The sequence below is a fragment of the Sphaerodactylus townsendi genome, linkage group LG01, assembly GCF_021028975.2.
Source record: "Sphaerodactylus townsendi isolate TG3544 linkage group LG01, MPM_Stown_v2.3, whole genome shotgun sequence".
Lineage (NCBI taxonomy): Eukaryota > Metazoa > Chordata > Lepidosauria > Squamata > Sphaerodactylidae > Sphaerodactylus > Sphaerodactylus townsendi.
Window position 1 is genome coordinate 180,316,823 of NC_059425.1, and position 15,384 is coordinate 180,332,206.

At 53.8% G+C, this 15,384-nt stretch overlaps 1 protein-coding gene across 3 annotated transcripts in view; it reads right to left on the reverse strand.

Annotated features, from left to right (window-relative positions):
* The window catches only part of PAK5 (p21 (RAC1) activated kinase 5), a 195,159-nt gene extending 194,108 nt beyond the window's left edge, over nucleotides 1-1,051 (reverse strand). For 2 of the 3 annotated variants that reach the window (XM_048501101.1, XM_048501091.1), the window contains exon 1: nucleotides 974-1,051. The gene's annotated coding sequence lies outside the window, so the exon portion shown is untranslated. The remainder of the gene's footprint in view (nucleotides 1-973) is intronic. The other variant, XM_048501111.1, reaches the window with a different exon arrangement.
* Nucleotides 1,052-15,384: the final 14,333 nt, after the last annotated feature.

The following is a 15,384-nucleotide window of genomic DNA, read 5'->3' on the forward strand; positions in this document are numbered from 1 at the left end:
AAAGCTCGGGCAGCACTTGCGCTATTTGTCATCTTTCTGTCCAGCAGCTGAGCCAGGATCTGTGGAGCCAACACAGAACTGTTTGGGCTGGAATCCGGCTGTTGTGGGTTTTTGTTGTGGTGTGGTAGATTTTGGTCCTGCTCTTTTACCTGCATCCTCGACTGGCATCTACAGAGAAGGGTCACGGTCGGATGCGGACACACAAACACATCCTGCCGTGACACGCCTCTGAAGATGCCGGCCACGTGCAGGTGACAGGTCAGGGGCCAAACCACCAGGCCACGGCCGGGCAGCCCGGAAAACCCACTCCGCAGGACTCCTCCTTGGCAATCCCCCTGCAATCCAGAGGGGGATGGAAGGGGGGAGGCCATCTGGCCGACCTGATGTCGTCCTGGACCCGCCCCTCCCATCTCTCTCGCTCAGAGCCACATACCTGCAACCGCCCATATAACCAGGGGCCGGACACAGCCGTGCTCAGCTTGGGCTCCAACCTGTCTCGGCCGTGTGCTGTTGGGCAGTGCCCTGCCAAAGCCTCGCAAGTAGTCAACTTCCCCGATCGGATGGATCTCAAGGAGAGGGGCGCCCTCCTCCTCCTGCCCCTTAGGGCCAAAGGGGCAGGCCAGGCCCCACCGCGCAGGGCGAGACTTGGGGATCCAGCCGTCCCTTTCTTCCCTGCCTCCCCTCCCACTCTGACATCACCCGGCGCGCACGCACACGTGTGAACGAGCCCTGCCCGACCCGCGTCTCTCGCGCACCGCTGCTGCAGAAGCGCCGCTCCCGGGCTTTGTGAGAGGCACCGGCGCCAGGCTGCCTTGCAAACCCTGGGGATGCTGGGGATGCTGGGTGATGATGCTGCGGCCCCGGCCGCCTCCTGCCCGGCCCCTGCGCCCCCAGCTCGGCCACTCTGCCTCGCCAGGAGAGCCTCGCCCGGGGAGCCGCCCTCCCAGCCAGCCCTACCGGCTCTCAGCCCTACCTGCCTTTCCCTCCCGGCCAGCTCGCTCCGGCTCCGGCTCCTGCCGCCGCTGCTGCCGCTGCTAGAGCCGCTTCTACATCCGGGCTGCGGCCGGTTGGGAGCTCCGCAGCGCCCCGCGGCGGCCAGAGCGCACGGCCGGCGCCTCGGTGCGCAAAGACGCGCAGGACCGCGCGCCCCGGGATGGAGAGGGTGCAGCGCCCCTGCTGGCCACAGTCGGGAAAGACTTGCTGGGGAGCTCTTTTTGCGGGGGCGGGGGGGGTCAGTGACGGATTTGGATGAAGAGAGGCCCTGGGGCTATTCTACTGGTGAGCTCCCCTCCCAATCCCCCACCCTAGGGGAAGATGGGGTCCCACAAAAGATGGGGTCCCCTTCAGGGAAGTTCTGGAAGGACAAAATCAGGACAGACGTCGGTTGTTGTGGGCTTTCCGGGCTGTGTGGCTGTGGTCTGGTAGATCTTGTTCCCAACGTTTCGCCCGCATCTGTGGCTGGCATCGTCAGAGGTGTGTGTATCACAGAGGGAAGTCTGTTACACACTGTGTCCGGTGTGATTCGCAATGTGTCTCACTGGACACAGCATGCAACAGACTTCCCTCTGTGAGACACCTCTGAAGATGCCAGCCACAGATGCGGGCGAAACGTTAGGAACAAGATCTGCCAGGCCACGGCCACACAACCCGGAAAACCCACAACAACCAGTTGAATCCGGCCGTCAAAGCCTTCGACAATACATAGGGCAGAAATCAATGCTGGCACAAGTAAGTGGCTTAAGACAGTATTATTCGGATATGGAGTGCTAGGAAAATTACGAAAGGGTTATTTAGAGTCTAGGCTAGGGTGCTTTAGGACAAGCCCATGACAGGGTCAAAAACATTATACACCTTGGCTCGAGGGCCCCTGCATTTTGAGGCTCCAGGCTCCGCCTGCCAAGCCTGTGGGTGACCATAAATCCAGCACGGAGGCGGGTCATTTTTAGGTAATGGGTAAACCTTAAGCTGAGACCCCCGACAGCTTCCAGTCTATGTAGACAATGCTGATCTTGATGGACTAACTGGAGAGGCAGTGTGGCGTAGTGGTTAAGAGCAGGTGCTCTCTAATCTGGAGATCCAGGTTTGATTCCCCTCTGCTCCACATGAGTGGAGGTCTTATCTGGTGAACTGGATTTATTTCCCCTCACCTACATTTAAAGCCTGCTGGGTAACACTGGGCCAGTTCCAGTTCTCTATGAACTCCCCGAGCCCCACCTACCTCACAAGCAGTGGCGTACCTAGGCAAACTGGAGCCCTGGGCAAAACCTGAGTTTGATGCCCCCCCAACAACAACAATAACCTTTATTAGGCATGAAAGAAAGAAAGAAAGAAAGAAAGAAAGAAAGAAAGAAAGAAAGAAAGAAAGAAAGAAAACAAGCATTGGCAGGAAGGGGGTGGATTTAAAAAGAGAATCTGGGGACATTTAGGGTGTGCCTGCTGTCAGGGGTGCAATTATTAAGATAGCAGCACCAAAATTTCAGAGTATCTTCATGAGCCCCTACTGATGATACTCCCCAGGTTTAGTGAAGTTTGGTTCAGGGGGTCCAAAGTTATGGACCCTCAAAGGTGTAGCCCCCAACTCCTATTAGCTCCCATTGGAAACAATGGGGGATGGGGACACTCCCTATGGGAATCCATAACTTTGGACTCCCTAAACCAAATCTCACCATACCTGGGTGATATCATTACGATAGTCTCCTGAAAATTCCCTGAAATTTTGGTGCTGCTAGCCTAAAAACTGCACCCCCTGCAGGCCAAAAACAGAAAAAAACACTGAAAATTCAAAAAAATCCCACCTGCAGTTTTTGCGCCCCCCCACAAGGAGGCGCCCTGGGCAACTGCCCACTTTGCCCAATGGGAGGAACGCCTCTGCTCACAAGGTGTCTGTTGTGGGGAGAAGAAGGGAATGGACTTTGTAAGCTGCCTTGAGTCTCCTTACAGGAGATAAAGGTGGGGTGTAAATCCAAATTCTTCTTCAAATTTAGTATAGGGCAGCTTCCTGTATGTTCTGCCTGCTTTCAATGCCCTGTTGTCAGCTGGGATGCTGATCACACACACAATGACCTCCCCCCCCCCCCATGTTTGATTGAAGTCTATAAAATTATGCATGGGGGGGTAGAAAATGTTGACAGAGAGACATTTCTCTCTCTTTCTCACAATGGTAGAACCAGGGGGCATTCATTGAAAATGCTGGGGGGAAGAATTAGGACTAATAAAGGGAAACACTTCACGCGTTGCGTGATCTGTGTTTGGAATATGCTGCCACAGGAGGTGGTGATGGCCACTAACCTGGATAGCTTTAAAAGGGGCTTGGACAGATTTATGGAGGAGAAGTCGATTTATGGCTACCAATCTTGATCCTCCTTGATCTGAGATTGCAAATGCCTTAGCAGACCAGGTGATCGGGAGCAGCAGCAGCAGAAGGCCACTGCTTTCACATCCTGCATGTGAGCTCCCAAAGGCACCTGGTGGGCCACTGCAAGTAGCAGAGAGCTGGACTAGATGGACTCTGGTCTGATCCAGCAGGCTCTTCCTTATGTTCTTATGTTATGTTAGATAGTGGCATATGGGTGATCCTGCAAAAGCAAATATCTTTCTGGCGCTCATTAATATGCGAAGTGTGCCACTTATCTATCAAGAATCTGAATAACCCTGCTAGGCTAGAAGAATATAAATTAGCCAGCTGGGAAGGGTCGCTAAAATAGTGAGAAAGCTTACTAAAGAAAATACCCACCACTGAGCCAGCGTGGTGTAGTGGTTAAGAGCAGGTGCCCTCTAATCTGGAGAACCGGGTTTGATTCTCCGCTCTGCCACTTGAGCTGTGGAGGCTTATCTGGGGAATTCAGATTAGCCTGTGCACTCCCACACACGCCAGCTGGGTGACCTTGGGCTAGTCACAGTTCTTCGGCGCTCTCTCAGCCTCACCCATCTCACAGGGGGTTTATTGTGAGGGGGGAAGGGAAAGGAGCTTGTAAGCCCCTTTGAGTCTCCCTACAGGAGAGAAAGGGGGGATACAAATCCAACTAAGAAAGAACTAAGGAGAGTTTCTGTGGTTCTCTTTTAACATCCTCCAACGGGCACAGAATTTTCCTCTGCGTTGCGGCGGAGTTGGGCAGCAGGCCTCAATCCATCTGCTTCAAAGTGCCAGATTCATGCCCAGTACATGAGACTGTGAACTGCTGGCGCATGATGCTCCTTATGCACAGTGGTGTTACCGCGCTGCCTGGTAACTTTTAATAGCTCCAGACCAACCAGCTCTCGGCAGCGCAGAGGAACAGAAACGGGACCCGACACAGCAAGTATAGTGAAATAATAAAAGGTTTTATTGAGATGCTGACCTACATGTCAGCACCTCCACATCAAGGCAACTGCGCTGCCTAGCAGCTTTACAACAGCTCATATACACTTTCTCCCGCCCGGGAGTCCAGGGGAATACAGGACAGCCTACAACCGTTCATTCACAAAATACATAGTAACCAATCATACATCTACAAATACACATGGGAACCAATTAGAGTCTGGTGGGCAGTCCCTTCTTGAATTTCGCGACCAGAGTAGGGTGGAAGAGAAACAATGACTTAGTAGAGCACAGTTGCGGGAAAAAACACACAAAGAGTCCTTTGGGTTGCTTGGGGGGTCAGGGAAAAAAAACCTAACAAGCTTGATGGCACCTTTATCTGCCTGCTGGTGGGATTAAAGGCAGCTGGAGGCGCTTCTTCCGGGGTCCCTTTTGTCAACGTCCATTCAGGGTTTTTACAAATGAAAGGGACATGCCCAGGTGGAGCAGGGGTGGATTCCTGCCTTGAGCCAAGGAGGTTCCATGCAGACACAAATACAAAAGATAGCTATAATTCCCACTTTCTGCCTAATACAGTTTGTTCCTACCTAACTTATACAGAAATAAAAACACAGTTCCATCTTTATTTAAAAGCAAGATCAGAAATGGAATAAAATCACTTCTGACTCCACTATCAGTGGTGCACGGAGCTGTAGATTGCTGTGAAACACAGCCGCGGCATCTACGGCTGCTTTCCCATTCAGTCAGCAGAGTTCAAAGGACTCCAGCCAAAAATGGAGAACTCCCATGCTGCAGTGAACCTTCAAATTCTGATAGGATACAAATGTCACCCAGGAGGAACGGAAAGGTGCATTTTAGGCAAGGAGTCCTGGAAGTTTTTTTTTTTAATCTCTTTGGCTCGACTCCTACAAAGTCTTTGGCATCCTTGGGCAGAAATGTGCAGGCAAGCAATTTACCTTATCGGTTGGAGTGTGCTCAGTTTATTTGTCTGTTTGTTTATTCATGTGTTTGTTTATTGATTTATTACATTTATATCCCCCCCACACCTGCGACCCAAGTTCGGCTCAGGGTGGCACACAAACATTGAAAACAATTCTGCTAATCCATAAAATATAACTGTCATTAAAACCTCAGAATGCTATCAAAATTTAGGCCACATAAACCCTCACAAGAGCCATTCAAGCATGGACAACATCAAGTGAGGGCAACACTAGAGACAGGAGGAGGAGGAGTATGGATTTATATCCCACCTTTCTCTCCTGTAAGGAGACTCAAGGTGACTTACAAGCTCCTTTCCCTTCCTCTCCCCACAGCAGACACCTTGTGAGATAGGTGGGGCTGAGAGAGTTCTGAGGGAACTGTGACTAGCCCAAGGTCACCCAGCTGGCATGTGTTGGAGTGCACAAGCTAATCTGGTTCACCAGATAAGCCTACGCCACTCAGGTGGAGGAGTGGGGAATCGAACCCGGTTCTTCAGTTTAGAATCCCCCTGTTCTTAACTAGTACACCACACTGGCTCTCTAGTATGTTGTAGGAAGGCTGGTAGATGGTATAGAAGATGGTTAAGGAAGGAAAAGCATGTCGCTATCCTTGGGCATGCTGTATGTGTTACTGCCGAAGAAAATAGCCATAATATTTTCTTGAGTCAAGTTACGTGACTACACTAGTTCCATGTCAAGATGCAGAGACTGGTGTAGTTCAGAAGCCTCCACGAGAAGCTCAAAGAGCAAATATGTAGGGTTGTGCCAATGTTATATGGTTTCCCTCTTGTCTACGCCCTGCTAGGATGTAATAAAAGCCCCTTTAGATTTGGATTTATGATTTGCCCACTGTTTAGGATTTTAGTTTGACTGGGTTTCCCCGTTAGCTTAAGGTTTTGTTATTGTTAATTTAGGAGATTCTCATGTGTTTGTATTATACTGTGTTCCCAGCAGTGGCGTAGGAGGTTAAGAGCTCATGTATCTAATCTGGAGGAATCGGGTTTGATTCCCAGCTCTGCCGCCTGAGCTGTGGAGGCTTATCTGGGGAATTCAGATTAGCCTGTACACTCCCACACACGCCAGCTGGGTGACCTTGGGCTAGTCACAGCTTATTGGAGCTCTCTCAGCCCCAGCTACCTCACAGGGTGTTTGTTGTGAGGGGGGAAGGGCAAAGAGATTGTAAGCCCCTTTGAGTCTCCTACAGGAGAGAAAGGGGAAATATATATCCAAACTCTTCTTCTTCTTCTTCTTCTTCTCTAAAGTTTAAGTTTAAAAAGGTTATTTTAAGATTTGTGTTTGTCAGTAAAAGCAGTAGCCTGTAGAGGTTGATATTAAGGGACAAGGAAGTTGGCTCTGGAATGCAGCTTAGACCAACACCCAGCCGACTCCTTAGCAAAGACAAAGACCCCCTTTGGATTTGCAAATCAAATCTGATGGCAGCACCCAGAGGTCCCCAGCCGTTGGAAGACGTGCAGGGACCACCATTGGACAGTTTGAACTTTTCTTTGTTGCAGAGATGAGGCGGGAGCTTCAGGGCATTACTGAAGGAAACAGCCATCTGATAAAGAAGGTAGCTGGGTGCGGTAGCGAGCCCACCTAGATTTCCTGAATGGACCTTATCGGCTTTCCTTTCAGCACCATTGCGAGATCTCGCGGGACTACGTTTGACAGCGGGATTTTGTAATCCCATTCAAAGTTGTAATTCTTCTTTTGTATTGTTGTTTTCTTATTGGTGTTTGGTAAGGGACTTGCCCCCTTAACTCCCCTTTCTACCTGCCCCTTTGCCCCTTTGAAGTTTGGGAATAAAAGTTCTTGCACTTGGTTGCAAGGGCGCGATTCTCCTGCCCGAGCTGTGACCAGCACCTCCAAATAAAATCCTTTGCTTTGAAGAACGCTGGCTTCCTGCGCCTCATTACGTTGCTGAGCTGGAATCACTCTTGTTACCCGAGCCACAGTAGTAACATATGCAACAGAAATGAAATAAAAATAGGAAAATGTGATAGAAAAGTTCTGTGCTTCACTTGGTCAGCAGACTAAGGTATTTTTTCCCCCAAGCAGCACTTTGAAACAGCTGATACATTCCCTATTGGGAGATTCATCCCTTATTTGTTTGTTTTTTCATTTTTTGAAGGTCTCCTGGTTTCATCTGACCTGCCACAAGGGAGCCTCCTTCTCTTATAAATTTGTAAACCCTTCAGTCTTGCAGACAGAGGTGTACCGGGGCCAAATGGCGCCCGGAGGCAAAAACCCCTCCAGGCTCCCCTCGTGAGTAAGTCGTGCTTACTCGCAAGTTGGGCTCCAGCCCCTCTTTGCTGCCTGCAAGCCAGGGAGCAAGTTTCTCTCACCCCTCGGCTTGCAGGTAGGGAGGGGTGGTGGTGGCAGCAGCTCCAAATTCTTCCCTCGGCAGCTGGAGAAAGCAGGACTGGGAGCTCCATGGTTGGCTCTGTTTGGTCACCATCCGGCACTCCCCACGTGACCATAAGGCATGCGCCCGGGGACATGGGGTACCCCACATCCCTAGGGCCGTATTCCACTGCTTGCAGATGTTAAAAAGCGGAGAAGAACTGGCCAGATTAGGGGACCACCACACCAGGCTATGTGTGAAAAGGGGCAGGTGAGAACCTGAGTTCGAATTAGTGTATTTCAAAGGACTGCAAATTGCAGGTAAATCAGGTCCTCCCCTCTGTCGAAGCGGGCCTGATCGCGTTGAAATTAAGTTGAGAATCAGTGGAAACTTTATTTTTTGACTTGTTGCGAGAGGTCCAGCTGTCGTATCAGAGGAACCGAGAGCTTAAACATCAAAGCCAAAAAAGCACCAGCGAAGAACTAAGTGGATTAAAGCAGCAAGGTGTTACTTTTCATCACATTCTCAAAGGACGGGTGTTAGAATACTTGTCAGACCTAATGAATATTCACATTAGGTTGGCTCATGAAAGAAGCGCTGCGCATGGAATATTTGTCCTCCTTTCCAAGCCCAGTCAGTCCGTGGATGTCCCAAATCCTTATTCAAGTTGAAGGCCCTTTTTGTGTTTGCCATTTTGGATTTCAGCCTTCGTTTCATACCATTTTTTTCATTTTGCACCAGTGAAGCAGGGAGGTGTTTTCGCAAAAGGCCCTATGGGGCTGGTTGCTTTAAGAAAGGAGAGGCCCCTCTTTATGGTTAAAGAAATCAGTCCTGTGATAAGGAAAGGGAGGCCTTGTGAGCAGCAGTGGCGTAATGGTTAAGAGCAGTGGCGTAGTGGTTAAGAGCAGGTGCATTCTGATCTGGAGGAACTGGGTTTGATTCCCCGCTCTGCTGCCTGAGCTGTGGAGGCTTATCTGGGGAATTCAGAGTAGCCTGTGCACTCCAACACACGCCAGCTAGGTGACCTTGGGCTAGTCACAGCTTCTCGGAGCTCTCTCAGACTCACCCACCTCACAGGGTGTTTGTTGTGGGGGGAGGAAGGGCAAGGCGATTGTAAGCCCCTTTGAGTCTCATTACAGGAGAGAAAGGGGGGATATAAATCCAAACTCTTTTCTTCTTCTTCTTCTTCTTCTTCTTCTTCTTCTTCTTCTTCTTCTTCTTCTTCTTCTTCTTCTTCTTCTTCTTCTTCTGCTTCTGCTTCTTCTTCTTCTTCTGCTTCTGCTTCTTCTGCTTCTTCTGCTTCTTCTTCTTTCTTCTTTTCTTCTTCTTCTTCTTCTTCTTCTTCTTCTTCTTCTTCTTCTTCTTCTTGTACATTACTATTTACGTAGCCAGAAGAGCCTTAAAACACTTCCATACAGCAAAGTATGGAACAGGTTGCAGTCGGGATAAAGTAACCTGTTTTCCTGTTTTCGTGTTCACATGCATCTGTGCAGGCAGCGATTGGAGCCCACGGAAACAATCCAGGTTGCCATTGTGTCTTCGCACGGAGACACATCTATTTTTTTTTTAAATTCCCACCCATGTGTAGCTATGCAGGCATGCGCAAATGAACCGCCACAGCCATGCCGACATCCTACGATATGACTATCTGAATCTGCGTAGCTACGCAGATGCAAGCCGCAAATTTGAAAAGGAAAAGGGAGACAAATAAAGCGCCTCCCGCCTGGCCGTTTGCTTGCGAGCGGTTGCAGCCCGGGATTTTTTTTTTTTTTTTTAAAAGGATTGCTTCTTTAGCGATTTTTGAAAAACCCGGGTTGGGGAAAATAACACGGGGAAGACTCGGTTTTTTTTTGGGGGGGGGGGGATCTGTGCAAAGTTCCTCTCCAAAAAGTTTTTTTTAGTATCCTACACCCTTGTTTATTGGCCTGCGCAGAATGGGCCTAAGAGTACCTGTTGCCCTTTTGGGTGGGGCAGCTCAAAGGAAGGAAGTCCCTAGGAATACAAATTGAGATAACAAAGGCCTAGCAGCAGAACAGACTAGGAGAAAGCAGGCAGAAGGCATTGACTAGTCTGCCTGACTCGCTCAACCATCATGCTGTGCAAAGAGACAGGGCATCATCTTTCACCGCCCACAAAATTCTTGTTGGGATCAGGTCCTAAGTTTGCAAATGCGGCGGGCTATAGGCCAAAGGTCCAATTTCCCTTTGAATAGGATCCCAAATTTCAGGGCTGGGAAAGATCTCTGCTTAACGCAGTGGAGAGTTGTGGCCCAACCAAATAACTGTCCGATTAAGTGACTTTGCAGGTTCATATTATGGCTTACTTTCATCCTCCCCCCCCCCCAAAATGCTCCCCAGGGGGAGCTTTGGTTATGCTGCATCCTCATTCGAGCAAGCGAATGACCCGACCCATCTAAAACAGTCATGTAGCTCTCTAATCACCTTCATTATTTTGGTTATTTTATACTGCAACAGGTAATGCATCCCAAAACTGCACATAAATTCTTTAAGCAAAACCTCCTGTTTGAGACTGAAGTGTGCAAAACTGAGGAGTCTGGCAACATTTGAAGTTGGCTGTGACCATCTTGGTGGTAGATTTAACCCCCACAGCTCTGTGCATAAAGATAATGAAATTGCCAAAAGGTGTTGTGCGTATAGGGGCTCAGACATAACGATTCAAGACAGTTTCGTTTCTTATGGAAGTACCTTGTAATCCAGCACAGATTAGAAATGATTTGCTGCTTGTTTGAAATACACAAGGCTGTAAAATCACCTGGATGGTATAGGAAAGTTGCAGCAAACAGTTACAGCCTATTTCTGGGAGCATAGGGAGGGGGTTCCAGAAGAGCTGTCTCTGGCTAACTGGCAGAGGCATATCTAGGGAAAATGTAAAAAAAGGTAAAGTTTCCCCTTCAGTCATGTTCAACCCTGGGGTACCACTGCAAGCAGTGATTTCATAGGCAAGCCATTTTTGTGGGGTAGTTTGCCATTGCTTTCCCCAGCTATTCTTCACCTCCTAGCTATGTGCTAGGTACCCATTTACCGACCAAGGAATGGATGGATGGCTGAGTTGACCATGAGCCAGCTGGCAGGATATCTGACCCACAGGAGGCTCGAACTCCTGATCGTGTGAGTGGCAGTGCAAGCACTTAACCACTATGCCACGCAGCTCAGTGAGGGAAAATGTAGCCTGGTGCAAAATCTGAGTCTCCATGGGCGGCTGCCCTCCCCACCATGACCAAACAACTTTTTTGGCACCAGGTCATCTCAAAGTCACCATCACATTATAGAAATTTAAGATCTGGCAGTCTACAAGCAGCGGCTGGATAAATATGTCAGGGATACTCTGAGCTGATGCTGCATTTACCAGTATGGCCACTTCCATTTCTACGGCCCCTTCCGCACACGCAAAATAATGCGTTTTCAAACCACTTTCACAACTGTTTGCAAGTGGATTTTGCTATTCCGCACAGCTTCAAAGAGCACTGAAAACAGTTTGAAAGTGCATTATTCTGCATGTGCGGGATGAACCTACAATTCTACGATTCCATCTTGTGGTGTATTTGCATTATGCTTTTGCATCTGTCTTGTTTTAATGTCTTTTACACACACACACACACACACACACACACACACACACACACACACACACACACACACACACACACACACACACACACACACACACACACACACATACATACAAAGCCTTTATTGGCATCATACAGCGAAACATTTTGTAACCAGAAACATTTTACAACCAGAATAACATTGTCACAGCTCAAATAACCATCATTTAATATAAAAATCTCCCTTAACAGATGTACCAATTATATCCAACAGAAACTTGGCAACTAATTCAGAAAAATCCTGATTTGATCCATCCAGGAAATACTTTATTCTTTGATCATCTGTTATATCCACATTAAAAGATGAAAACAACGGTCAATGCTTATACCTTAAGTATTCCCTATTTGGACAGTGAAACACGATATGCTCTAATGTCTTTTGCCAGCTTGCTGAACAAACAGATATGCAAAGGGGAATTTGCAGTGAATATGTTCTCCATCAGGTGTTCTATGTTAGCCTGGTTTTCCATTGTTTACGTTGCTTTGGAAATTGAACTGGGAAGGTATCATTTATTTATTTATTGTTAATTTTTATATATCAAGGCTTTGATACACCCACAGGTTTCCTAGAGTTCCCAGCCCTTCCAAAATATTATTTTTTTGTATGGAAATGGTGCAAACATTTTCTGTCTCTGCACGATACCGAAGTCACAGGAAAGAAATCAATGCCGGGTTAAACCAAGGGGGCATTTTTATTTGTGTTCAATCACATCCTGAGGTGCTTTGAATGGACAACCAGTTGTAAATCAGATTGACTACCAGACTTTTAAGCATTTTGTTAGCCAGTTAGATGACAGTGTTCATCATGCCTGGCTGCAGTGGGTCTAAACTGCATGCTGCAAAACTGTCAGATCCGCAAAGCAGCTAGAAATCCATTTCTAATGGAAAGAATTGTGCAAATGCAGTTCAATGTAGCAAAATGTAAAGTGATGCACATAGGGGCAAAAAATCCAAACTTCACATACACGCTACAGGGGTCAGTGCTATCAGTCACAGACCAGGAAAGGGATTTGGGTGTCTTAGTTGATAGTTCCATGGGAATGTCAACTCAATGCATGGCAGCTGTGAAAAAGGCAAACTCTGTTGGGGATCATTAGGAAAGGAATTGAGAATAAAACTGCAAAGATTGTCATGCCCTTATATAAAGCCGTGGTGTAGTCGAGCCGCGCAGTCAGCGCAAGAACGAGACGAGACGCGGAGATAACATCTGGTGGAGATCGCCAGCAGCGGGAGCGCGGAGGTCCGTGTTCCTAGCGAATCTCCCGCGTGCTGGTTCCTGGCACCTTTATTATGATGATTCTAATGGGAAGTGTAGAGGGGCGGGGCGGGAGAGTCGGGAGAAGCGGGGCGGGAGATCATCATGTGCATGATCTCACCTGGCTGCTACGTCTTGGAGAAGAGCGTGGCGTCTGGGCCCTAATCCTCACCTGGGGGCAGATCATTGTCCCTTTGTCTGGGGCGCCCGGTGACTGAGCCAGATGGTTCATGACCCATTGACTCATACGAGGGTTGAGGAGTGGGGAGTGCGGTCGCGTGCAGATGGAAGGTCCGTTGGTATTACCCAGCGTTCTACCTGATGCTGCTGGGTCAGCAGTGCCATTACTACACCGTGGTGCGACCGCACTTGGAGTACATGTTCAGTTCTGGTCGCCACATCTCAAAAAGGATATTGAAGAGATAGAAAAAGTGCAGAGAAGGGCAACAAGGATTATTGAGGGACTGGAGCACCTTCCTTATGAGGAGAGGCTGCAGCGTTTGGGACTCTTTAGTTTGGAGAGGAGGCGTCTGAGGGGAGATATGATTGAAGTCTATAAAATTATTCATGGGGTAGAAAATGTTGACAGAGATAAATTTTTCTCTCTTTCTCTATACTAGAACCAGGGGGCATTCATTGAAAATGCTGGGGGGAAGAATTAGGACTAATAAAAGGAAACACTTCTTCACGCAACGTGTGATTGGTGTTTGGAATATGCTACCACAGGAGGTGGTGATGGCCACTAACCTGGATGGCTTTAAAAGGGGCTTGGACAGATTTATGGAGGAGAAGTCGATTTATGGCTACCAATCTTGATCCTCTTTGATCTGAGAATTACCAAATGCAGCCAGCAGACCAGGTTAACAAGAGCAACAGCAGCCTTGAAGGCCATTGCTTTCACATCCTGCATGTGAGCTCCCAAAGGCACCTGGTGGGCCACTGCGAGTAGCAGAGAGCTGGACTAGATGGACTCTGGTCTGATCCAGCTGGCTTGTTCTTATGTTCTTATGTTCAAAGCTATCTTCTCAGCACAGAAGTCAAGATTTCCAAAGTGGTTGGGGGGGGGGGTGGGGGGGGGGGGGGGTGGGGGGGGGGGGGGGTGGGGGGGGGGGGGGGTGGGGGGGGGGGGGGGTGGGGGGGGGGGGGGGTGGGTGGGGGGGGGGGTGGGGGGGGGGGGGGGTGGGGGGGGGGGGGGGTGGGGGGGGGGGGGGGTGGGGGGGGGGGGGGGTGGGGGGGGGGGGGGGTGGGGGGGGGGGGGGGTGGGGGGGGGGGGGGGTGGGGGGGGGGGGGGGTGGGGGGGGGGGGGGGTGGGGGGGGGGGGGGGTGGGGGGGGGGGGGGGTGGGGGGGGGGGGGGGTGGGGGGGGGGGGGGGTGGGGGGGGGGGGGGGTGGGGGGGGGGGGGGGTGGGGGGGGGGGGGGGTGGGGGGGGGGGGGGGTGGGGGGGGGGGGGGGTGGGGGGGGGGGGGGGTGGGGGGGGGGGGGGGTGGGGGGGGGGGGGGGTGGGGGGGGGGGGGGGTGGGGGGGGGGGGGGGTGGGGGGGGGGGGGGGTGGGGGGGGGGGGGGGTGGGGGGGGGGGGGGGTGGGGGGGGGGGGGGGTGGGGGGGGGGGGGGGTGGGGGGGGGGGGGGGTGGGGGGGGGGGGGGGTGGGGGGGGGGGGGGGTGGGGGGGGGGGGGGGTGGGGGGGGGGGGGGGTGGGGGGGGGGGGGGGTGGGGGGGGGGGGGGGTGGGGGGGGGGGGGGGTGGGGGGGGGGGGGGGTGGGGGGGGGGGGGGGTGGGGGGGGGGGGGGGTGGGGGGGGGGGGGGGTGGGGGGGGGGGGGGGTGGGGGGGGGGGGGGGTGGGGGGGGGGGGGGGTGGGGGGGGGGGGGGGTGGGGGGGGGGGGGGGTGGGGGGGGGGGGGGGTGGGGGGGGGGGGGGGTGGGGGGGGGGGGGGGTGGGGGGGGGGGGGGGTGGGGGGGGGGGGGGGTGGGGGGGGGGGGGGGTGGGGGGGGGGGGGGGTGGGGGGGGGGGGGGGTGGGGGGGGGGGGGGGTGGGGGGGGGGGGGGGTGGGGGGGGGGGGGGGTGGGGGGGGGGGGGGGTGGGGGGGGGGGGGGGTGGGGGGGGGGGGGGGTGGGGGGGGGGGGGGGTGGGGGGGGGGGGGGGTGGGGGGGGGGGGGGGTGGGGGGGGGGGGGGGTGGGGGGGGGGGGGGGTGGGGGGGGGGGGGGGTGGGGGGGGGGGGGGGTGGGGGGGGGGGGGGGTGGGGGGGGGGGGGGGTGGGGGGGGGGGGGGGTGGGGGGGGGGGGGGGTGGGGGGGGGGGGGGGTGGGGGGGGGGGGGGGTGGGGGGGGGGGGGGGTGGGGGGGGGGGGGGGTGGGGGGGGGGGGGGGTGGGGGGGGGGGGGGGTGGGGGGGGGGGGGGGTGGGGGGGGGGGGGGGTGGGGGGGGGGGGGGGTGGGGGGGGGGGGGGGTGGGGGGGGGGGGGGGTGGGGGGGGGGGGGGGTGGGGGGGGGGGGGGGTGGGGGGGGGGGGGGGTGGGGGGGGGGGGGGGTGGGGGGGGGGGGGGGTGGGGGGGGGGGGGGGTGGGGGGGGGGGGGGGTGGGGGGGGGGGGGGGTGGGGGGGGGGGGGGGTGGGGGGGGGGGGGGGTGGGGGGGGGGGGGGGTGGGGGGGGGGGGGGGTGGGGGGGGGGGGGGGTGGGGGGGGGGGGGGGTGGGGGGGGGGGGGGGTGGGGGGGGGGGGGGGTGGGGGGGGGGGGGGGTGGGGGGGGGGGGGGGTGGGGGGGGGGGGGGGTGGGGGGGGGGGGGGGTGGGGGGGGGGGGGGGTGGGGGGGGGGGGGGGTGGGGGGGGGGGGGGGTGGGGGGGGGGGGGGGTGGGGGGGGGGGGGGGTGGGGGGGGGGGGGGGTGGG